At 58.5% G+C, this 23,457-nt stretch overlaps 1 protein-coding gene across 1 annotated transcript in view; it reads right to left on the bottom strand.

Moving 5' to 3' along the window:
• Positions 1–23,457, bottom strand: part of Mcph1 (microcephalin 1) — a 128,988-nt gene that overhangs the window by 14,843 nt on the left and 90,688 nt on the right. The window lies entirely within an intron of this gene.

Below are 23,457 nucleotides of genomic sequence, written 5' to 3'. Positions count from 1 at the left end.
CAAGCCCTGTTCCTATCATTTCAGGGTTTTGTCTCCCTTCCAACATTTTCTTTGGCAAACGTAGAAACATTCTAATTAAAGTGGGAAGGAAAACAAGCATCATTCATCACAATGAGAAAAAATGCGCAGCGCGCTTCCTCGTGTTTGCCCTCGCTCTCGGGGCTGGGGGGGTCGGGGGGGTCGGGGGGGCCGGGGGGCTCGGTGCCCTAGGCAGGGGCTTGAGTCACTCGTGAAAAATTCCAAAGGGATCGATGATGCCTGCCCCGTGTGTGGCGTTCTTTCTTGAGCATATCCTTCCGTGGGGGGCAGGAAGGCACTGCTTTTAGGCGATCACGTAAGAACATCAAGGTTTCTTTTTCAGCTTCTCCGCTGAGGAGGAGGCCTTCCTATTCGTATGACCTCGGAAGCCGAGTTCAGAGCGGCTTCTCGCTTCCCAGGCGCTCTTCCCATGGCCGCCTCTGTGGAGCCTTCCAGAAGGCCTCGCCGTGGGTTTGCTTTACGGAGTAACACCGACCCAGGTCTAACGCTCCCCCCCACACCTGGCTTAGGGGATCAGGACTCCCCAGGCCTTCTCCACGTGTCCCAGCAAAACAGGGGGGCCGGCAACACATCTGGGAGTGAGAATAAAAGCTCCTTTTGCTTGAACCTGAAGGCACCCTGCTTGGGAAGAGTCCCGCTCTGAAACGGGACAGGTGCGGCGGAGCTGCCGTCGGGAAGGACGGGCTTTCGGACAGCCTGGCTGTCCCCTCTCCCGTTCTGGTCCGCTGCCACTCACGGCTGAAATTCGTCTGACTTTTCCGGGTTTCTCTGGAGTGGAAATGGCCTCTCCTGTCCACTCGCGGTGCTCTCTCGTGGGTAAGGGGCCTCTGCCTACCGACGCGTCCGAGCTTCCTTCTCTCTGCACGCCTCTCCTTGCCCCCGTCTGCCCCGGCCCCCACCACAGCGCCGGGGGCAGACCCGCAGGACTCCCACGCCTTGGCGGGAGCAAAGCCCGCCTCCCCTCCATTGGCCTGGATCTGGCTCCACGGGTATGGTTCGGCCGGAAGGCTTTTCCTCAGTTTCCCACTTGGCTCCCCAACTCCAACCTCCTCTCCCTACTCGGCGAGACAGCTGGGCGCCGGGCTCATCCCCAGCCGTCTCCCACAGCTCCGACTCCTGCTTGCTCCCCGAGCTGTGCCGAGTCTCAGGCCCCACGCCTGCCACGGGGGCGGCCCAGCAAAAGCGTGGCTTCGTGAGCCATCTCGGTTTCCTTGACGCAGGCCAGCGAGCAGGAAGCTACCGTCTGGACATCCCTGTCGGAGGTCAACTGGACCTCAATCCGCTTGACCCCGGTGAAGCCAGTATAGCTCTGTCCCTGCGTATCAGCGAAGAGTAGTTTGGAAAAACTTAGATCTTCCAGGAAAGTCTTGAAACTATGGAGACATGAAGGAGAGAGAAAGACGACCTTGCTCCTAACGTTGTGGATTAGCAAGCGCCCACGCGCGATGCGGGGAGATGTGGAGGCGTCCCGCCATGCTGGCTTCCTTGAGGGCTTACAGAGCTAAGCCCTTCCATCCGGCCAGGACGGCTAAGAAACCAGAGAGGGTGGATTCGCGCCAAGGTCATCTCCCAGGCCAAGACGGCATCTGTGGCGCAATACTTTCTGCAGCAGGAAGTGCGGCGGGCACGGCTGCAGACAATGCCCTCCAGGGACTGGCCCGAGCACGGCTCTCTCTGCCCCGGGCACCTGACCGGCACAGACGGAGGAGACCCAGGACTCCCACCCTCGCCCCGGGCAGGGACAGCCTGTGCGCACGGCGGGGGGAGACGGGGGCCTGTGCGCAGGAGACGGGGGGCCTGTGCGCACGGCGGGGGGAGACGGGGGGAGGCGGGGGACCTGTGCGCAGGAGATGGGGGGCCTGTGCGCACGGCGGGGGGAGGCGGGGGCCCCGTGCGCACGGCGGGGGGAGGCGGGGGGGGGGCCGTGCGCAAGGCGGGGGGAGGCGGGGGACCTGTGCGCAGGAGACGGGGGGGCCTGTGCGCACGGCGGGGGGAGGCGGGGGGGCCCGTGCGCACGGCGGGGGGAGGCGGGGGGGCCTGTGCGCAGGAGACGGGGGGCCTGTGCGCACGGCGGGGGGAGGCGGGGGACCTGTGCGCAGGAGACGGGGGGCCTGTGCGCACGGCGGGGGGAGACGGAGGGAGGCGGGGGCCCCGTGCGCACAGCGGGGGGAGGCGGGGGGGGGCCGTGCGCACGGCGGGGGGAGGCGGGGGACCTGTGCGCAGGAGATGGGGGGCCTGTGCGCACGGCGGGGGGAGGCGGGGGTCCGTGCGCACGGCGGGGGGGAGGCGGGGGGCCCGTGCGCACGGCGGGGGGAGACGGGGGGGAGGCGGGGGGTCCGTGCGCACGGCGGGGGGAGGCGGGGGGCCGTGCGCACGGCGGGGGGAGACGGGGGGGAGGCGGGGGGTCCGTGCGCACGGCGGGGGGAGACGGGGGGGAGGCGGGGGGTCCGTGCGCACGGCGGGGGGAGGCGGGGGGCCCGTGCGCACGGCGGGGGGAGACGGGGGGCCGTGCGCACGGCGGGGGGAGACGGGGGGGCCGTGCGCACGGCGGGGGGAGGCGGGGGGCCGTGCGCACGGCGGGGGGAGAGGCAATGTGAGCCCTCCGACTCACGCCAGGGAGGGCGCGGCGCTTGGGTGGGGCGGTGCTCTGGGGCCTTCGGCGGGGGCCACGGGCGACCTGTGGAAAATTAACACAGCCCCAGGGAGCAGAAGCCCTTCGCGTCCCACGCGTGGCTGGAGGCACGAGCACGCGGGTACAATTCCGTCACGTCTCCCCTGGGGGGGGGGTCAGGCTCCTTCCGGCCGGGGCCTGGCCTGCGGCTCCGGCTTCCTTCAGTAGATGTCAAACAAAGAGTCCTGCGCCACAGCGCCGCGCCCCCCGGGACCCTGCGCGGGAATGCTCCTGCTGGGGTCTGCCCCCAGCACCTCACATCTGGGGGTGGCCCAGAGGAAGACCCCGCCCGCCGAGGTCAGCCCGGCCACTACCCAGCCCAGCACCCTCCGACCCCCGCCCGCCGAGGTCAGCCCGGCCACTACCCAGCCCAGCACCCTCCGACCCCGCCCGCCGAGGTCAGCCCGGCCACTACCCAGCCCAGCACCCTCCGACCCCCGCCTGCCGAGGTCAGCCCCGCCACAACCGGGCACAGCACCCTCAGGTTCCCCCCCTCCCCCCAACACCCTCCGACCACACCGGCTGAGGTCTTGCCAAGGCACGGAGGACCAGCACACACGCACCTACCGGAGCCCAGGGAGGACGCAGGAAGCCGCCGGCGGAGGACCAGCCGTTCACGCAGGAACGAGAGGAACGAGTCCACGTGAACGGGAAAAGTAATCTTCCCACAAGAATAGCTTGCAAGGGAAAATCTGTACAGACCTTCATTCCCCTTCCCATTCCCTGCCCCTCCTCCCTTCCCTTCCTCTCCTCTCCCCTTCAGTGTCGGCTACTTGCCAGGCCGGTGGTCAGGTGCTCAGAGCTAGAGCCACGCCCCGCCCCCCCCCTTCTGCTTTCACGTGCTGCCATGCTTGACTTTTCCTGTGGCGATGGGGTCTTGACAGCTCTTTGCCTGGGCTGGTGCGGAGCTACGCCCCCCGAGTCTCGCTCTCCTGTGTGGCTGGGGTGGCAGGCGTGAAGCCCCGGAGCTACGCCCCCCGAGTCTCGCTCTCCTGTGTGGCTGGGGTGGCAGGCGTGAAGCCCCGGAGCTACGCCCCCCGAGTCTCGCTCTCCTGTGTGGCTGGGGTGGCAGGCGTGAAGCCCCGTACCCGGCTTGCGCCGTCTGGTCACACCTGATCAACTGCGGGGGCTGCTGCAGTGCAAGTCCCTGTTCTCCCCACACCCAGGTTCATTTCCCCCTTGAGCAGGCCTTGCTGGGCAGCCCGGCTGGGGGTGCTCCCCCTGCCTGGGTCCCCGGAGCGCTGGCACTGCGAGCGGCCCTGGGTATGGGAAGGGGCTCAAGCCCACTTCTCGGCCGGCAGAGTTCCCACCCCGCCGGCACAGAGGCCGCCGGCACCGCAGCCTCCACGCAGGGCCCGAACCAGAAATCACCCCAACACCGACGGCAGAGGCAGAGCTGAGGATGGGTTACACATAACAAACACGGGCTAGATATCGGGGTGCACTTCATCTCAAAAGAGGAGGACAGACACTGACTCTTACAGGGAGACCACTGTGCGTGAGTTCTCCCTGAGAACTTCCACCGCCGCCCGCAGTCATCATTCACACCTTTATGACCTGACAATACCCCCATGGCTTTTGGCAGCAAAAAATTGTTCTTGCTCTCGTGAGGCGGATGTCTGTGGAGGAGATGGCGGGCGGGGAGGGGGAAGGGCCCGGGCCGGGGTGCCGGGCACCGCCGAGGCGGAGCCGTGCCCAGGTGCCAGGCGCCCGGAGCCCCACCGAGGCCACTGGAGTCGCCCAGCACTGGCAGATGCCTTTTGAAAGGACTCAGGACAGCCACCGCCCCCCTCCCCCCTCCCTCCCGCCCCCCCCCCCCCCACGGAGCTCGTCTCACTGCTAAGAGCTGAGTGGTTCTTTCAAGCAGCTCGGTCAATCCTCCCAGCAACCTCGTGGGGTACAACCATGACCCCCCCCCAACAGACGCTGACACTGGGGCCTCAAAGACCTTCCGGTTCCCTAGGAAGCACTTTGTGCCCTCTCAGTGACAAGGACCAGTGACCTTGACTCTAAGCACGTGACCTTCCTGAGAGGAAGAGAGAGGAAGAGGGGGGGGGAGGTTAAAGGAGCTTTATCTTTATACCACTTGGTAAAATGTTGTGACATGTACAGTCTCTTATTTGTGGAAAGCAAACAAAAATGGGAAATAATTGTAATTACATAATTAAGATCTGGCAAAGCTGAGCTGTGAACACAGATAGTGCTCACTTTTATTGCTCTCTGGATGCTTTAATTGCTTCATGACTCTAAATATAAAAAATATGATGATGATATTCTAGTCGCAAGTTCACACGCTGTCTGTTGTGTTTCCTTCATGGAAATTTCCTCTGCTCTGTCCGGGAGATTCTTCCTTGCACTCTGGAGAATTCACTTCAATGATACAGTATAAAGCGGGAAGAATCCTATGCTGAACATGATATGAGAGATGTAATACGCCCACCCCCTACGGGCAGCATAGCTTGCCCTCGATCCCATCCCGGATCCTGTGGGTTTGGGGTGAAGGAGATCCCAGCAGGGATGGGATGCCTTCTATTCCGAGGGGACACAGGAGCTAAGTGTCTCCGTCTCGTCAAGCACCGGGACACTGGGCAGGAGGTGGGTGACAGACTTGCGTGCTCCTCTGATGTCCTGGGAGACGGTGCACATCCTATCGATTGCTCAGCCAATAAACCAGACATTTTACAAAACAAATACAAAGCCCGCAAAGACAGTCCTAAAGGGTTCCTACGTTATTGTAACAGTCAAGGGCATTCTTTAACTCTTAAAAAAAAACAAAAACAAAGTAAAACCAGAAGCCAAGAGGGACGGATAGAATGTTGCTCTATACAGGGGTGATTTCCACGGGGAAATTTCCATGATTTATGTGCACACTGACTTCATGGGCGGGCGGGGGGTGGGGGGTGGGGAGTCACGAGACCGGGGCCAGTCACTCAACACCCGGTGGTCTAGGAACGCCACGTGCGGTCAAGACCTGCGCACACAGCAGGCCCACAGCTCAGCTATGAAGAGCCCCCAAACCAAAGCAGCGGTCCGAGCCCTGGGAAGGGTGAGCAGTGAGAATGCTTGGACGGGGTCTGAGCCCCCTGGAGCCCTCACTCACGACCGTGACCGTCTTTCTACCCACGGCAGGAACACACAAGCTCGAGCCCGGGAAGGAACCCGGGAACTCTGCCTTCTCCTCCCATACTGGTTGCTATTTTTACCTGGCCTTTTGCTGCTGTTGTTTTTATGTTGTAGGCTATTGTTTGTAACAACGGCTCCTTACTGCCTGGCATTAAAAAATGGAGCATATCTATTTAAAATATGTTTCAATATTAGCACATATTACTTATACAATGAGATTGAATACGGGATTTCCACACATTTTTAATGTTTCCCTATTCTATTTTCATTTATGCATATATTTTTTAATCATATTAATTACCCTTCCACCGTCCCTTCTTCCACTCGATTTATATTCATGAATATTTTTTAGGTCTAGATTTCACATGAGTATTTATCTTCTTGAGTGGCTCCCCCCCCCAGTCCCCACCCCCCTTTAACGTGCTGATCACCCTTTCCACATCTCACCAATTTCATGTCCAGGTAAAAAGGCAATGATTTACTTCATCAGCCTATGCTCGAGAGCTTGAGTGTATTAAGGTGTGACGCTTGGAATCACCGGGAAAACTGAGAGAAGTTCTGAGACTCAGGCTGTGTACTCGGGCTTGTCACTGGCTTGGTTGGGCATGACTATGAGATCCGAGGTGACGATGACTCGCACAAGTAGGTACTTGGTGATGTTTAGCTTCCTTCCTCTTCCCCACTGAGTCGTCTTCCTGAACACCTAACCTCTGTCGGTTCGGGATTTCATCATTTCCAGATGCCTGCGCTTGAAATGACACCCAGGGCTCCATGCACTGATGTCACAAAGCCTGGAATTTCTGGTGGGAAACCAGCAGTAGATGAACTCATTGGATACAAAGATCCTGTTTTCATGTCGATATCCTTAGTGATAAAATCCCAGAGAAGAGAGGAAATAGAATGTATAAATATTCTCCACTCCCAATTCCTCCTAGAAGAGATTCCTATATCTTAAGCGTGGGTTCTTCACGAAGGGTTACAGAAGGTGATGTTTATCAAGTGTGAAAAGGCCATCATTAAGTTCTGGGCTCCCTGGAAAGGTGTCCATGCCTGTACGCGTCTCAGCTTTCTGTCAGTTCAGAATGGAGGAGGTTATTCATCTGGCTCAGTCGATGCTCTACCTTTCCTGCACTCTGGCTTTCCTTCACACAGTACTCGGGAGCGTGGAGGGATCGAGATGCAGTTCTGGGGTACAGTGCTGCCCTGGCCCGCACACGGGCCTACGTGCCATGGCCAGAACTGCGGCTTCCCGCACATTCTTCCACGGTCTGCCCTGCCGTTCTGCCGGCCTCTGAGTCACAGCGAGGCTGGGGTGACGCCGCCCCCCCCCCCCCCCCCCCGCCGCCCTTCCCACTAGGCTTGCCTGGGCGAGACCCGGCAGCTCTGCGGGCCAGCTGAGCACCCAGAAACACGGGGAACGGCCGTGGCTTTGGGACTGGCCAACATGGACTCGGAAGTCCCCAGAGACAGGGTTTGGCTTACGTGGGGACTCGGCGCTGGCACAGCACCCAGGGCCGGGCCTCGCCGGGTGACACCCCGGGGAGGGAGCAGCGCCCCAGCCCAGCCCCCAAGGGTTTGCATTCGCTCCCTCCCACCTGCGCCGGCTTAAGGAAGGTTTTCATGAATACACACTCCCCCCGCCCCCTCCCCGTCGTCAGTGAACCCGTGGTTCTCGTTCCAGCACCTTCATCAACAGACACGCGCGTGCTGGGCTGGCCCGCTGTGCACACGTGCGCTCCCCAGCTCTGGACGGTGGACGGGGGGGGGGGGGGAGGGGGAGGGGGAGGGGGAGGGGGAGGGGGAGGGGGTGCCTCGCTCCTGGAGTCCCAGCCCGTGGTGAGGGGCGTGGACGAGGGGCCGGCGTGGGCTCCTGGAGCCGTGTCGGCCTCACCACCCCGCTCTGCAGGGACCCTCAGCCTCCACCCTCACCAGCGCTGCTCCCCGAGCCCCCCCCACGCCCGACCGGGGGACGTGAACACCCCCCCCCCCCCACCTCGGCCTCCTCCACGTGGCCAGCCGCTGGCCGCGCCCACCAACACGGCCCGGGGGAGGCTGGGATCGAACTCTCTGAGTGCTGGACCACAAGGAGGGGCAGAGGCTCCCCAACCACCTGCAAGACGAGACCCACACGCAGGGAGCGCCCACAGCCCCCGCGCCCGGGCGGGGGCCGACCGGTTCGGGATCCTCTGATTCGTCTCCGTCCGGACTCTGCCGGTCTCCTCGGGCACCTGCTTGCCAGCTTTCTTCCCCACTCACGCCCCCTTGCAAACAGCGGTGCTGGGCTAGGTCCTGTGGCCGGGAACTTCCCCAGGCCATGATACACCATCTGGGTCCCAAGATGGCCATTCTTCCAGAAATCCACCAAGCGAGCCAGGAGCTGCAAGTGATCCACGGCGGCTGGGAAATCACGGGAACTGGAAATCGCCTCCGAGTCCTGCGCGGAGCGCGGGGGGAGACCCCACGTCTGCAGCGGGGTGCGGGGTGACTCCACACCTCCCGTCCCATCCCGAGCAGGGTGCCTGAGTCTCGTGAGAACACGCTCCCGGATTCCCCGGGGCAGCTCTGCCGGGCCCTGGAACAGCCGAGCAGCTTAGGGCTCAGCGTCCACCCCTTCACCCATGCTGGAATGCTCACAGAACGCGCTCTGGACCATGCACACTTGTCTTGCCTTTGATCTTTCCAGCACTCTCCTCAAATGTGCGTTCAGAGCCCTGCCTGGCAGAGGACAGATGTCCAGTAGCTGACGTTGGTGTGTGTGGCAGGCCCCGGGACGGTACAGGCTGAACCGGGGCGGAAAGGGGGTGCACCTCCTGTCATAGGAGCGGGGACCACAAGCCCGGGAGGCCCCCCATCCCCGGCAGGCGGGGAAGTTGGCAGGCAGCGTATTTTGTCTATGCAAAGCTATCTTCTCAGAGAAGCTTACGAAATGTAGTTGGTCCCGGTTGGGTCCTTGTTCATCTGTCTGGAGGACGCCTGCCTTCGTGTGCTTTGGGAAAATCCTGTCGTCCAGGGGACACAGCCAAACCCAGCCGGTGCATTTCCCCAAGGAGCCCAGTCCGGTTCGAGTGTGACCGGAGCGAGAACACGCGTGATCGGACCCCTCCACGGCAGGGCCCCTTTCAAAAGCCACCGCAGAGTGCTCTGCACACTGTCACGTTTCGGGGGAGCGTCCACGAAGCCGTAGCCGTGGCTGGGAAGGACACGGCGAGAGGAATCTCCTTCGTGGGGTCTGCGGTGGCCATTCTCTCCGTCGGAGGGCCGGAGCTCCCGCGAACTCTGATCTGGTGAAGTGAGCTCTCTGTAGACACGGAGTGCATCCGTCTACGCAGCTAAAAGCGCTGGTTTAAGCCGAGATTAAAATAAAGAAGAACCAACGTGGTGAGAAACTTTTCCCCCAAGAATTGCCATCTGTTTTGGGTGACTTGTTTGCATTAACTGCTAACTTTTACAGTTCACTAAACCCTAGATTTGATATGAATGTAAACATTTCCTGAAGAGGAGAAATTCCCATCGCGGGCGAGGGCTGCCCCGGGGACTCCGGTCTCCCCTTCCTCTTAAAGCCTATGTGGACCATAAAACCTATCAGGACTTTTGCTTTGGAGGTCATCACCTCCAAACGGCCACACTCCCTAGGAGCACTGGAGCTGAGCATTTAGGACAACCCATGGGAAATACAGTGTCCAGGACGACACTCAGAAGCCAGCAACGAAAGAACAAGCCCAAATCACCTGTAGAAACCTGGACCCCAAGGCTCCCCAAGACTCTCCGTGACTACAGCACACTAGTAAAACAGCCCAACGGAAATGACCATGCTCCCCAGAGACTACATTGCCTTGCCCCCACCCGCCACTGGCTGCCCCTCAACATGGCGCTCCTTGTCTAGAATCTGCTTATTCGGCCATCTTTATCTGAAGACACGGATGGCCGGGCGCTGTCCGCTCTCTCTGCAATCAGGTTCCACTGAATTGGCCAGCTCCACTTCACTGTGAAGACCACCCCTCTCTGCCTCTGCCTCTCTGTTTCTCTCTCTCTCTCTCCCCCCCACACACACTAATAGAAGATGCACATCCCACCAGCATGGATCTTGTTTTAGCCTCCTCTACGTAGCCAGAGTCTTTCAGGCACATGGAAGGCATTCGGGCATATTTGTGTGCATCTGTCAGTGTGTATTTATGGCATCTAATGAGTTAAGACATTGTGTTATAGACTATTGATCTCAATCTTTCCTCCTCCAATCAAGATAGCTAACACTCACCCAGGTGCCCTCTTACACAAGGTGGGACTTGGCAAAATGAAAAACACATTTCTCCCACTGGCACTTGGGTTTGCTACAACATCGAACCGCACTGTCGTAACTTCATTTTGGTGTGATAAACAGCCAAACACCTGTATGTGCCAAGTAAGCACAGAACTTGAGAGGTGACAAATAGGACTCTCTAAGGATCCTGGCCCGGGGGGAGGATGGGAAGGCTTGTGAGAAGCAGAGCCTCCAGCTGGGCCGGGATTCTGGAAGGGCGATCAGGAGCAGTCCTGGGCCGGGGGGCGGGGGGGGCTGAGTGGCCCGAGAGCCTCGAAAACTTAGTTTGTGATGGGAAAGTACGGGAGTTAACGGTGGCTGGCACACCCTGTGAAGGGTGCGTGTGACAAGGGACTCGAGAGGAGGTGGGTGTGTGTGGGGCAGGGGTCAGGGTGCTTGGCGAGTTATCCGGCTCTTGTTCACAGTGTTTATCCACTCACTACACACAAGTAGACATGCGGGGATGGCCCGGCAGCCGCCAAGCCCAGCGTGCAAGCCCAGCCCCCAGTACCACACCGGACAAACAAAAACACTGCGAGGTAAGGGAGGCCCTGTGTGGAGCCAGGAGGGGGGGGGGCGGTTTTGAACCCGGGACTGCCAGCAAGACCCAGTGTCCTGTTGAGTACGGAAGATGCCCCGTGGCTGCAGGCCAGCGGCGGCGTGGCTGCCGTCGGAGGCACTGGGTGGTGACCCGGGGGCCGGCCGGAGCCCCGCCCAGGCCCCGCTCAGCTCTTCAGCCGCCATGCTGCCCGTCGGACCGTGGCTTCCCCAATCTCCAAAACAGAGACAAATGATGGCCGGCGTTGGGAAGAAATTCTGGCACCAACCAGTCTAAACCGCCAGCCCTTACAAGTCCCAAACGTAATTTAAACGTTCTGCAGGTCTATGGGAACCAGGTACTAACTATGCCATGGTACACAATTTGGGTGTTTTCTTTGTAAAACCTCCTAGCTTTCTGGTGAGAATTCCAGTGTTGTGGGAATGCCAGGAAATATTGTTCTGTTCTCACAGGCGATCTTAATGTATAGGTTGCTGCACGCTACCCAGAAGGAAACCAAGGAAGAACACAGCAGGGTGGCTTTTATCCAAGTTCTTGCACTCTTCCTGATTATATCCACTTTCGTATTTCAATAGCTTTTCTTGGCTCCACAGTTACAAATAGCTCAAGGTATTGGATGTCTGTGTAGAAAAAGCTACCCCAGAAGAAAATCAATCATGAAGAAAGTAATATAGTTATTGACTATGTGTCAAAATCACTAGATGTACAAAAAGATGACATGCACAGTTATTTTGAAGTGTACATGTTTGAACTCGGGGGCTCCCACTTGCTAGACAAGCGCTCTGCTTCTGAGTCGGGCCTGCAGCCCTTTCTCATACTGGTTATTTCTGACACGGTCTATTTTCCTGCAGTCCTCCTGCTTCTCACTTCCTGTCATGGCTGTTAGGAGGGCATGTGCCACCATGTCCAGGCTCTTCTGGTCAGACAGTCTGGAGACTTTTCTAGAATCCGGCCTGGAACTGCAGTCCCCAGTCTCTCAGCCTCCTCAGTGGCTGGCATCGAGCTCTTGGTGGAGAAGGGCTTCAAGTCCATGCCCAGGCTGGCTTCAAAGTGTGATCCTCCTGATGTCAACCTCCCACGTGGGTAGGAACGCCATGGGCGCGCAACAAGTGCCTTGGACACGCACAGCTCCTTCTAGGCACAGGAACCGGAAAAGTTGGCCACTGGGATGTTATTCTGCCTTGCTGCATCTTTGCATTCTTGTCTGTGACATGCGGAAGGATCCCCGAGTCTCTCTCCAACTCTGGAAGGCTTTCAGTTTAAGGTAGTAAAGGCCTACAAGCTGCAGCCTGAAGGGCTAACCCCTCCTAACGTTGCGGGGAGAGGCCTCGGAGCTTTGCAGACCATGCCCTGCCTGCCCCCCCCACCCCAACCCTCACCCCCCCCCCCCCCAGCTGGGATTACCCAGCTCTTTGCTCTCTGTGCCGAATGGCTGGCCCCGTGCTACGTACGATTTCCGGACCATTTCTGCCTAAAGATCTAGATTCTGCCTTGTGAAGTAGCTCCAGGACTAATCAAGCCCAGGGGCCTAGGAAGCCAGACGGTTCCCAGCATCCATTCCAGATGAGCTGGAAGCAGCTCTGCCTGATCAGAGCCAGAGCTTGAACTGTACGATGTTCTATCTGGTGTCCACGAGACCCAGCTCCCTAGAGCGCACACATCTGCTCAGATTCGTCGTGAGGGTCCATGGTTGTCTGGGAAGACGACAGGCCCTCTCAACGCTCACTGCACGCTCCAGTGAACCCCCGTGGACACGTGTCCTGGGGATAATACGCTACCCCCTCCCCACGCACACGCGGGGCTCAATGGTGCCGTCCTTTATAGCAGATGCAATTCTGTTTCATCCCAATTCCTGGCATTTTGGCAGTTGAGGAAAAGCTCTATCATAAGACATATTCAAAAAATGATTCAGTACTTGAAAAAAAATCACTTCGACATTTGAAATGTACCTAAAAAAAAAAAAAACAGGCACAGGGAAGCTGGGTGTTAGCTCTTCTGTTCTGAAAACAGGCGTATTTTTCAGCCCTAAATAAGCACATCATGGAAAGGGGTTTCCCAACATTTTCAGCTTTGAGCCTTATTGTTTTCTCACTTATCTTTTGCCAACTAAAATGTTGTTTAGAATTGGTGTTGGAACGCCAACAGCTGCGGGTTCTAGCCGAGTGTTTTCCTAGAAATACCGGCTCGGGAAAGAATTTCCACCCGCTTCCTCCTTCCATGGCCGTCAGAGCGGCTCCAACCGAACTGGGCCCACGGCTCACGGGCCACCTGTTTATTGGGGCAGTGAAGGGTCGGGGAGAAGAGGCCCCCGCTTCGAGTCTGCCAGGCAGAGCGTGCTTAGCCCCCCCCGCCCCCCCCCCCCCCCCCCCCAGGTACAGAGCCCTGCACCACGGCCCCTCTAACCTGCACGGGGCCGTTCCCATCGCGCAGAACATCCAGCCCAGGCCCCGTGGCTCTCAGCAGCCGTCCCCAAACAAACAAGCCTCCGACAACGGGCCGAAAGGGGGCAGCGGAGTGCGGGAAGTGTACAGCCTGGACAGAGAACCACCTTGAAAGACCCGGGCAGAGAACCACCTTGAAAGACCCGGGCAGAGGACCACCTTGAAAGACCCGGGTAGAGAACCACCTTGAAAGACCCGGACAGAGGACCACCTTGAAAGACCTGGACAGGAAACCACCTTGAAAGACCTGGACAGGAAACCACCTTGAAAGACCCGGGTAGAGAACCACCTTGAAAGACCTGGACAGAGAACTACCTTGAAAGACCCGGGTAGAGAACCACCTTGAAAGACCTGGACAGGAAACCACCTTGAAAGACCCGGACAGAGAACCACCTTGAACCACCTTGAAAGACCTGGACAGAGAACCACCTTGAAAGACCCGGACAGAGAACCACCTTGAACCACCTTGAAAGACCTGGACAGGAAACCACCTTGAAAGACCCGGACAGAGAACCACCTTGAACCACCTTGAAAGACCTGGACAGGAAACCACCTTGAAAGACCTGGACAGAGAACCACCTGAAAGACCCGGACAGAGAACCACCTTGAAAGACCCGGGCAGAGAACCACCTTGAAAGACCCGGCAGAGAACCACCTTGAAAGACCTGGACAGAGAACTACCTTGAAAGACCCGGGTAGAGAACCACCTTGAAAGACTTGGACAGGAAACCACCTTGAAAGACCTGGACAGAGAACCACCTTGAAAGACCCGGGCAGAGGACCACCTTGAAAGACCCGGGCAGAGGACCACCTTGAAAGACCCGGGCAGAGGACCACCTTGAAAGACCCGGGCAGAGGACCACCTTGAAAGGCCACACTGTGGTTTGCAGGCGAGCTGCATGTGTGGAATCTGGGGCCATGTCCACTGGGCGTCGACGCCCCTGAGACTCGGCCCGCCTCGTCCAGACGCAGCAGGTGCTGGGGCTCACACGGGGATGAACGGGGGGGGCTCCATGGAAAGCCTTGGCAGGGCACGGCTGGCAGGGCAGAAGTCCCGGAGGAAGGCAGCCTGGCACACGCGCGGAGACACTTGGGGAGGACTTCCTGGCAGGCAGCCGATGGCGTCCACGCGGAGACACTTGGGGAGGACTTCCTGGCAGGCAGCCGAATGGCCTCCACTGCGGCGGAAGGCTGAGGAGGCCTGGACTAAAGGGGGTGCATTGGGTGCTTGTTCCCAAGTCCAGCGTGAGGACTGGCAAGCTGGATGGAGACAGTCCGTGCGGCCTGGGCAGGAGCCCTGTGGCCCACGTGGGGACCCCGGCACTGCTCGGATTGTGGGGGGCCCAGGGCGGTTCGTACGGTGCCGCGCACAGGCACGCGCTCCGCAGGCCTTGCAGCGGGGCGGGCCAGCCGCTCCGCAACGAGGAGTCGTCGTTCCCCACCGCGGCCATGCTGCAGACGGGGAGGGAGCTGGAGCGTGGGGGGAGGGCACGCCGGCCCCTTCCTGGGGGAGGCAGTGATTGGGGGGCTGGGTCTTTGATGGCCGGCTGCAATCCCGGAGCCTCGTGAACCCCAGGACAGGCGCCAGGTCCGTGGCGTCGTCGGAAGTGCACGCGACGCCTCCATCTCCCTTTAGATACAGAGCTCCGGGTTCTGCCTCAAATGCTCCTTCCCATGATGCCCCGGGGGCCTGCGCAACCACGGCCATCGCGAGGCCACTCAAAGCCCGGGGGGAGACGAGGAGCACGCGGTAGAAACCGGCCTCCCTCAGGACGGCACTAGTTTCACCCTCCGTTTCCTTTCGCTTTCGAATGCGCTGGCACTGCCGGCTGTGGACACTCGCCTGCCTTGTGCTTCCTCAGGCCCGGGCCCTCTGAGGGGCATCTGTTCAAGCCTGGCCTTCTCCCCGGCTTCTGTGCTTTCCCGCCACCTGTGCAAGTTGATTTGTGCCCTCAGTGTCCCCTGGCATTTCTCCCAGGCTGACTTCTCGTCATAGACACCTTTGTGCTCGATCAGCACCTCAGCTTCACCAGCTGCATCTGCCGTGGCCCTGGCTTACCCACAGAAGGGTTCAGGGCCCAATCGTCTGGGCTGGGAATTGGAGTGGCCCCATTCTGTGGCCAACACGTAACGCGAGCCTCGTGGCAGTGGCGCTGGTGGGAAGCCGCCTTACGACCCTCGCTCGCAGAGCCCATGCTTTCCCGAGCCCCCGCGCGACATCTCACGGACACCGCGGCGCTGGGGCTCCCTCTCCCGAGGCAGGTTTCCTTGCATTCTTGGAGGGGGGGAAGGCTCGCTGCAAGTGTGTCTTCCTGGGGGCGGTCTCCTCTTGGACTCACCCACTAGGCACCCCTAAACAGATCACTCAGTCCTTGAAGAAGGAGGCTCAGGTAGAAGAGTCTGGAAAACCTGTCTGATGCTCTATTTGACCGCCTGGGACTTTGCCGTCCCTTGACTTTGGGCCCGATGTTTTCCTACGGACACTTTCTTGGTGCCGTCAAAATCCTCCTGCGCATGCTCAGCAGGTGGTCACTCAATGTTACCCAACGTTTTCGTTCACTGAAGTACGAGAGTAAATCCCCACACCCAACCAGTCTCATTGCTGGAATGCCCGTGTCCAATCAACTAGAAGCCATCCTGGGGGTGCCCTTTGGATAGCCGTGAGTCTCGCGTCGACATTATTCTAGTCCAGGCCACCAAGACCTGACCCGAATCACACCCCGGCGTCTCCTTCCAGGCTCTTCCCCGCATTCCACCCACGGACCTTTCCTGTCTCGAATCCTCCTGTGGCTCAGCTGGCCACGCAGGTGCAGATCCCAGCTCCACCTGTGCTCCCTCAGGAGATGGGAGATCATGAACGAGCTCTACCTTCCCTGCCCTCTCCACAGTATGGCCCCCTCTCCAGGGGTCGCTCCAAGTTCCCAGGCCGTCAGAAGCGGCCTCTGGGGCCGTGGGTGCTAAATGGCTGCCTCGCGATACTCCTTACCGCGTGGGCCATGGGCATGCGTGTGGCTAATGTTGACGTCCCGCGCATGGCGTGCTCTCCTGTGTTACAACGAAAATAAGAGCACTCCAGGTTGTTCATATTAGCTGCAATCACAAGTCCTACTTGGACCACAGTTCCCTTAACGACGGTCCCATTTTTGCCTGCCGCTTGCTAGGGAGACCGGCAGAGGGCGCAGGTGAGTATAGTCGAAGAGGACTTGATATTCGCATTCTCCCAGTGCAGGTAAATGTCTCTCGCAGTTTTCTTCTGGCTTAATTATTAGAGGTCGGGTCATCACTTTTTGGACATGTGAACAATGAACAAAAAGATGTTCAAAGGAACCATTATTTTTTTTGGGGGGGGGAAGAACATTTCCCCTGCCCCCAGTAAATATCCTATGAGAATAGTTTGGGGGGCTTCACTTTGTTTCTCTTGAGGGAAACAGATGTCAGGAATCCGGTTACCTCGGGATGGCTATAAATGTCCCTCTCCGCCGTCTCTGCAGCTCGCTTCCTTTGTGTCGGGCTTTCTGTGAGTTGAGCCCCCTTCCTGGAATGCTGACTCTGGGGAAATCCCGCTTGTTACTCAGGGGTAACAGTTGCTCTGCCTGACACGGGGGGGGGGGGGGGGGGAGAGGTGGGCGGGGAAGGATGGAGCAGGGCAGCACCGTAAGGGAACAGGGACCGCACAGGTCTTCAGTTCCACTTACATCAACACACACGCACACACACACACACGTCTTTCATATACAACTATCATAACTCTAAGCTTTCAAAAATGACTTTTTTGCCCACAAAACTCCATAATCAAGCATAATTTCCCACAGGAAGATATTTTTCCTATTCAAGTCAGCCAGAGGGGCAAGAGGACCAAAAGGGGGTCATGTGCTCTTTCTTTTTCTTTTTACATCTTTGACATAAGCCATTTTATTTATGCTAACCCATAACCAAGAGAGATAATATATCTTAATGTAAATAGCACATATGACATTTTTATCTCTTTTTTAAAAATGTCTCTCAATAATTAAGATTAAATTTTTATAAATTTAGAGTAAATGGAGATTTATATGGCACTAAGCCACTTTTAAATGAAAATTCATTCTGTGAGAAATCTGGACAGTCCTCTCTTGGACTGGCTGTGGCCACAAGACTGAATATACTTTTCAGAATCTGAATTCTCTACAACGATGTTGAAATGGATTTAGGAACACTTAGCATAAAGTTATAGTTTAAAAAACCCACCTTGAACTCTCAAAGGAAATATTGTGTTAGCCAAGGGAAGGGTTCTGCTTGACTGAGCTTAGGTCGTGGGTAAAATTGACAACGGTCCACTGCAAAGAATGCTTAGCATTTTTTTCTCCAGAGAGGAACAGGACGCAGGATTACTGGCAAAAATATTGTCAGGCGAGTGAACTCGTCCATTGTTTGAAATTGTCACTCACTGGCTTTGTGAAGCTGTGATTTGTATCCGGCTCTTTTTTTTTTTTGGCATTTGTTTTTGATGGGAAGATAAACTCTTCCATAAAAATATTAGGATGAAAATATTTGAAAATCAAACAGCATCCGAGATAACTCTATACAACAGGATAATTATATAAACGGAAATATTCCCAAAAATTTAAGGAATTTTTGGTGCAATCTTAAAAAAAATATTTACTTGGATCGTTCTGGAGTTCCCAGTAAATAAATGGTTCTCCCTTTGCGAGTCTGTAGGCTGCAGATGATACACAGCGCGGCTTTATGGAGTAAAAGTGCTTTAGCAGATGCTATGCTAGATCATAGCTGGGAAAATGGAAAAAAAAAAACAAGTCAGGAATCTTTTGTTTCTTTAAAACAAAACCTGTCCTATCTAAATGTCATTCAGACACAATTTCCCAGTAAACACTCAGATAAGTTAGAGTGAACGAACGCTCCGTGCCTTTCCCGTCTAACCTAAACAAGAGTGCCCAGGCAACAGAGACGTCGGGTGGATGCGGAGACTTCTCCAATTCCCCCCGCCCCCCGTCTCTGGGTCTGTGGGGCCCAAGGCCCAGAGCCTCGACGGGGGAGCTCAGTGCCCGGCCGGGCCCGCCCCGAGCTTGGGGCCTGTTCCTCCGTCCCCTCTCCGTCTATCCGGGGATGAACCGGGAGCCCAGGCTAGCCATGTGGGAGGCCGCATCTCAGGAAAGGAAGAGGTCTGAAAACACAGAGGGCAGGACCCCCCCAGCCCCCCGGCCCCCCAGCCCCAGCCCCAGGCCTGGTTACACAAAATATGTACTTCCCCACCTCTTACGAGGGTGATCCCAGCAGCGGGGGCCCCGTCTAAGTGGCCAGCGCTCGCTTTAGATTCTCCATGCACGGGGCTAGCCTGTGCAGCGCCGGGGCGCGGGAGACGGCGCGCCAGGCTAGCCCTGCGCTTGCGACGGCTCCACTCCTAGAAGGCACCTCACACGCTGGGGCAGTGTGACAGCCGGGGGACCGGCGTGGGAGAGCGTGCACGCGCGGCTCAGGGATGCACGCGCACACGCTGCCTTCCCATCTCCGCGGGCCCCGGGTCCTGCGCGCCGTGCACCGCGTGGACGGGCTTCCACGCGAGGCCCCGGGCCCAAGGTCGAGGCCCCGCTCTCTCCGGAGGGGGCGGGGTTTTAAAGACAGGGCAGAAACGGCTTGGCTGACAGAATCCTGGGCTCCTCACCCCTCGAGCCTTGGTCTCCCCCTCGAGGGCACGCGGCCGCCCCAGGTGTTTACAGATCCGTGTGTGTGGACGCTTCCCTTCCTTTCCTTCTGTCTTCCCAGTAACGTCAAGGGGCTTTCCTCCGGTACTTTCTCCCCACCGTCCCGCGGGCACGCCAGGTTCCAGCCTGGTACTGGCCCGGGGGTGGGGTGGGCAGATGTGGGGAGTGGGGGGGGGGGTCAGGCGCCGAGGTTCGCCCACCACCCTAGGCTGCCCTGTGCTCCTCAACTCCTGTTCCACGTACACCAGAACTGAGTGGAGACACAGGCACAACACGGAGTCACTATGTCCTCGTTTAGGATTCTAGAGGGTTCTTTTTCCTTTGGCTTTTGCTCCTCCCTCCCCACCCCCTCCCCCCCAGTTGGATTTGTTTCATTGCTTCTCCACATCGCCTACCGTGGGGCGGGAGGGGGGTAAAAATAGCCTTTTCTCTCGACAATGGCTTTACGTCCAGTGAACTCTAACGGTTTGCTCTCAGGGTGGAGTACTACACTGTGTCTAAACATGCTGTCTGACTCGATTCTGCTCATTTTAAAGACGCCAGGGCAGAGGGGAGAGATGGCCAAGACGGCTGCGAGCTCTCCCCGCTGGGGCGTGCCAGGCGCCCCGTGTCCCGAGTGTGCCCATCGCCGGGGAGAACACAGTGTCCCCGCTCCCTCCTGCTAGGGTAATTCAGCACTTAGTGTTCCCCACCTCCCAGCGTGACGCTTGCCAGAAAGCGGGGGCCGTGCTAGCCGAACATGGCGGTGCCAGCCACCACCCACTGAGCCTGCCAGGACAGGAGAGCAAATGGCTCTGGACCACGCAGGGGTGAGGGCGGGAGGGGGCGTGGGCGGCCGCCCTGTGGTGCACTGTCAGGACTCTGGGCACGGGGCTCCCCTCCCCCCCCACAGAGGCACGGGGTGGGGGGGGGTGGAAGGCGTGACTCGATGGCAGCAGAGCGCCCGGGAGCCCACGGTGGAGTCCTGTCTGACGCCTGTGGCTTGGTGGCTGCCCTACTTTGTTGCGGATCTCAAGCCGGCATCGCTGGTGGTCTCTGGTTTCCCACGCCACCCATGCGAGGGAACGGATCCCCCTCGAGCCGTGCGGGCCCCGGAGGCTGCGCCCGCCCCGATCCCGCGGTCCAGGCAGTAGCCGATGAGTGGTGCCGTCCCCCCGGGCTCGGGCCGCAGCCGGGGGGAGAGCCTCTGGCCTGGACCACGGGCCGGGCCTTGCTGGAGCTGAGCACGGAAGCCCGGGGATGAGCCGTGAGCAGCTCTCTGCACCGCCGGCCTCTCTGTCGGGGTGGCTGGGGCATTCCCGGCGCCATCAATACCTTACTGACGAGTTGGGAGGGTTCTAAGGAAAAGGAAGGGAGCCCCTGAAGCCTCAGCCACTGACATACTATAGGGGGGAAAGCAAACATGATTGAAAAGAAAACACACGGAGAAACAGGACTAGGCACAGCTGTTGTGCAGAACGGCTGGGCAGGTCAGCCGGCAGGAGGCTTTGGGGAAGCCTGGAACCACATTTCTCATTTTACATCTTCATCGGCCTTCAGCTAGCCTGTCAGCAAGCGACGGAGGAACTCCAAGACTGTGCAGAAGACGCAGCGACTGGAGAGGGCCGGGAGCCCCAAGCGGCCCTCAGCCGCCACCACGGGCCACTCCAGGAATGCTGGGCCACCCGTGGGTGGGGCTTCCAGGGCGATCAGCTGTGGGTGGGACTTCCTGGGCGATCAGCTGTGGGTGGGGCTTCCTGGGCGATCAGCTGTGGGTGGGGCTTCCAGGGGCGATCAGCTGTGGGTGGGGCTTCCTGGGCGATCAGCTGTGGGTGGGACTTCCTGGGTGACGGAGTCAGGCGCGTCCATTGGCTGGGAGAGGGAAGCCTGGTGATCCTGGGTCCCACGTGGGTTTCCCAGGGCCCCCTGCGCGGCCCTGCGCCACGCGCACTTTCCGCTGGCGTCCTGTTCCCACCACGTCTTCCTGGCAGCCCTGCGAATCCAGGTCACTGGCACTTTATCCCGGGGCCCCCCCCCCGAGAGCCGTGTGGGTTGAGTAGAGGAGGGGCTCCTTCCTGCCCACCCCCCACTGCCCTCATTGGTGCCCCCCACGGACTCCCCCAGGGTCGCACTTAACAAATGGCAGCCCACAACCGGCTTCGGCCTGCAGGCTAGGGGTGACATTGACAGGCTCAAATGGCCCCAAAGACTGGCCGCTGGCCTGGTCCCCGGGCAGAGGAGCGCCATCTTCCTCTGGGGACACACACGCACCGGTGCCTGGGCCTCCTGCGCTCCCCGCCCCCACCACGGCCCGGATGCGAGAGCTGCTCAGCAAGGAGGGAACTGGGAAGACGAGTTTTTGCGCCCTTGCTCTTTTTACATGGAACTGAGGACAGTGAGACCATTTGATGGCCGGAGGATTGATGTCTACGTCACAAAAGTACTAATAAAGGAATTAGTATTCCTACACATTACCTAAGACTACACATTGCCTGCATCTGAAGAAACAGCATGGGGACAGAATCGTCCCCAGCACTGGAGGCTGAGACGAGGCTGGTCGTGGAGGCTGCCTGGCTCTCGGCATGGCGAGTGCTGGCCGGGGGGGGGGGGGGGGGGGGGCGGTCCCCGAATGGAAACCTTGTACCCATGTCTTGGTGGATCCAGATCCCCCCTCCCCCCACTTTGTGTGTGTGTGTGTGTGTGTGTGTGTGTTTACACACGCCCCCCCCCCCCCCCCCCCGGCATGACCTCTGGCGTTTTGGAGACGCGGAAGCTGTGGGCAGTCTGCGGACGTTACCAGCCCTCACAGGACACCAGGCCTAACTTCAACTTTATCCAAATACTCATCACCCACCTTGAGGGACGGCTTAGTGACAGCGCAGTGCTGAGTGAAAAGTCACAGCTTGTGATCGAAAACCATCATAGGGACTTCATTACTATAAAAATAATATATTGTTTATGGCGTAATACTTATTAAAGTTACCTATTGGTAGCTCTTCTTTGTTAACTGGTCATAGGAAAAGCCAGGGCTCTATTTCAGTTAGAGGTTGGTGAAATCTCTTTCTCTATCCACGTATATATGTATAGGAAACTTCCCTTGAAGCTCATGGACCCCTTAAGTTTTGCCCATGGACTTCAGGTGGCTTTCTTCTAGAACTTGGATTTTTTTTTTAAAGGCTCCTAATAGCAGATTTCAGAAGAATAAAATCCACGGTGCAATTCTAGATTTGCCTAGGAAGTGAAGTGATCACTCTTGAATCCTCTGAAGGGCGACCTCGGGAGTGAAGGGCGGCTCCTCGCCTCCGTGGCCCAGTGTAGCAGACCCTCACCGGCCACCCGGGCAATAAATCCTGAGCACTGAGATGTACACAGACCCCAGCGAAGGCTCAGGCTGGTGAGCTCCGTGCTGTCAAGTGCTGAGGTATCCAGCCTCCGGGACGCAAGGAGGCGCGGAGAGGGCGGTGGAGACTCGGGCGGGAGCAGGGCCATCTCCCCCACAAGGCGGGAGCAGACCCTGGATGGGGGCATCCGGACTTTACGAGAAGGAAAGTGATTTGCCCGAGCAGACGTCAGATCCGTTTGATGGAGAAAGTGTTACCGTGAGATCTGAGTAAGTCCTGATATGATGATGAAAGAAAAAGTTACTTGTTACTCTTTCAAAAAATACTTGTATTTAAAATGGGATCAGCTTTTGTAACTTAACGCAGTATTCATGAGTCCACTATCTTGTCTGTCTATTTTTAAATATTTAAGGGGATTTTTTTTTGTTCTAATGAATCCATGTCAGGGCTCAGAAGGGATCTTCCTCAACTGGCTTAATCCCAGACTCGTGTAAATGAACATGTTGCCTGACTTGGCTGATCAAAACTGAAGAAACAGGAGCGAAAGCGTTGCTCCTTCTGAGGAGGCACTGTTTCCAAGGCGTCCTCTTCCTTTGTAGGACCTAAAATAAGCCCCAGTCCTGACCTATTTGTAGCATTTTTATCCCTAAAGGGGAAACCGCGAACTTTCTTTGTTGAGGTTATTACTTCAGACAGGCTGCCTGCCCGCGTAGCCGGCAGAGCGAGCTGGGGAGCCAGGGCTGGGCCCACCATCTAGGAAGTACTTCATTAGGGAGGGGCCTGCTGCGCGCCCGGGGTCCCGCGCCCGGCCGCTCCCGGGAGGGCGTGCGCGCGGCGCGGTCCTGGTTGGACGGCAGGCAGGCATCCTGCTCTGATTTTTTTCCTGTGGGCTGGCGGGTGACCCCCCTGCAGGAAGATAACGGATAAGCCGGGAGGGGGAGGGCGGGGCCCGGCCCCACATGTCTGGCCGCTCTCGATCAACTTATCATATAAGGACGGGGAAGCGATTGCCGGGGATCCTGACAGGGCAGCGTCCCCAGAGCTGAGCCGCCCGCCCGCCCGCCCGCCCGCCCGCGGAGCTGCAGCCTCCCCCGGCCCGCGGCCCGACAGCTGCCTGCAGGGCGGCCTGCCCCCGCAACAGGAGGCGAGAAGGCGTTCTCGGAGGGAGGGCTCGGCCATGCAGCCCGGCCCCGCGCTTTAGAGGACAGGCGGCCCCGGGGCCAGACCGGCGTGCGTGCGTGCGTGTGCCCGGCGGGGACTCTGCCGACCCCCGTGGTTTACGACCAGAGAGAGAGAGAGCGCGAGCGG

The sequence above is a fragment of the Perognathus longimembris genome, chromosome 21 (assembly GCF_023159225.1).
Source record: "Perognathus longimembris pacificus isolate PPM17 chromosome 21, ASM2315922v1, whole genome shotgun sequence".
NCBI classification, from domain to species: Eukaryota; Metazoa; Chordata; class Mammalia; order Rodentia; family Heteromyidae; genus Perognathus; species Perognathus longimembris.
The sequence above is the reverse complement of the archived record's forward strand: the minus strand, read 5'-3'. Positions and strand labels throughout refer to the sequence as shown.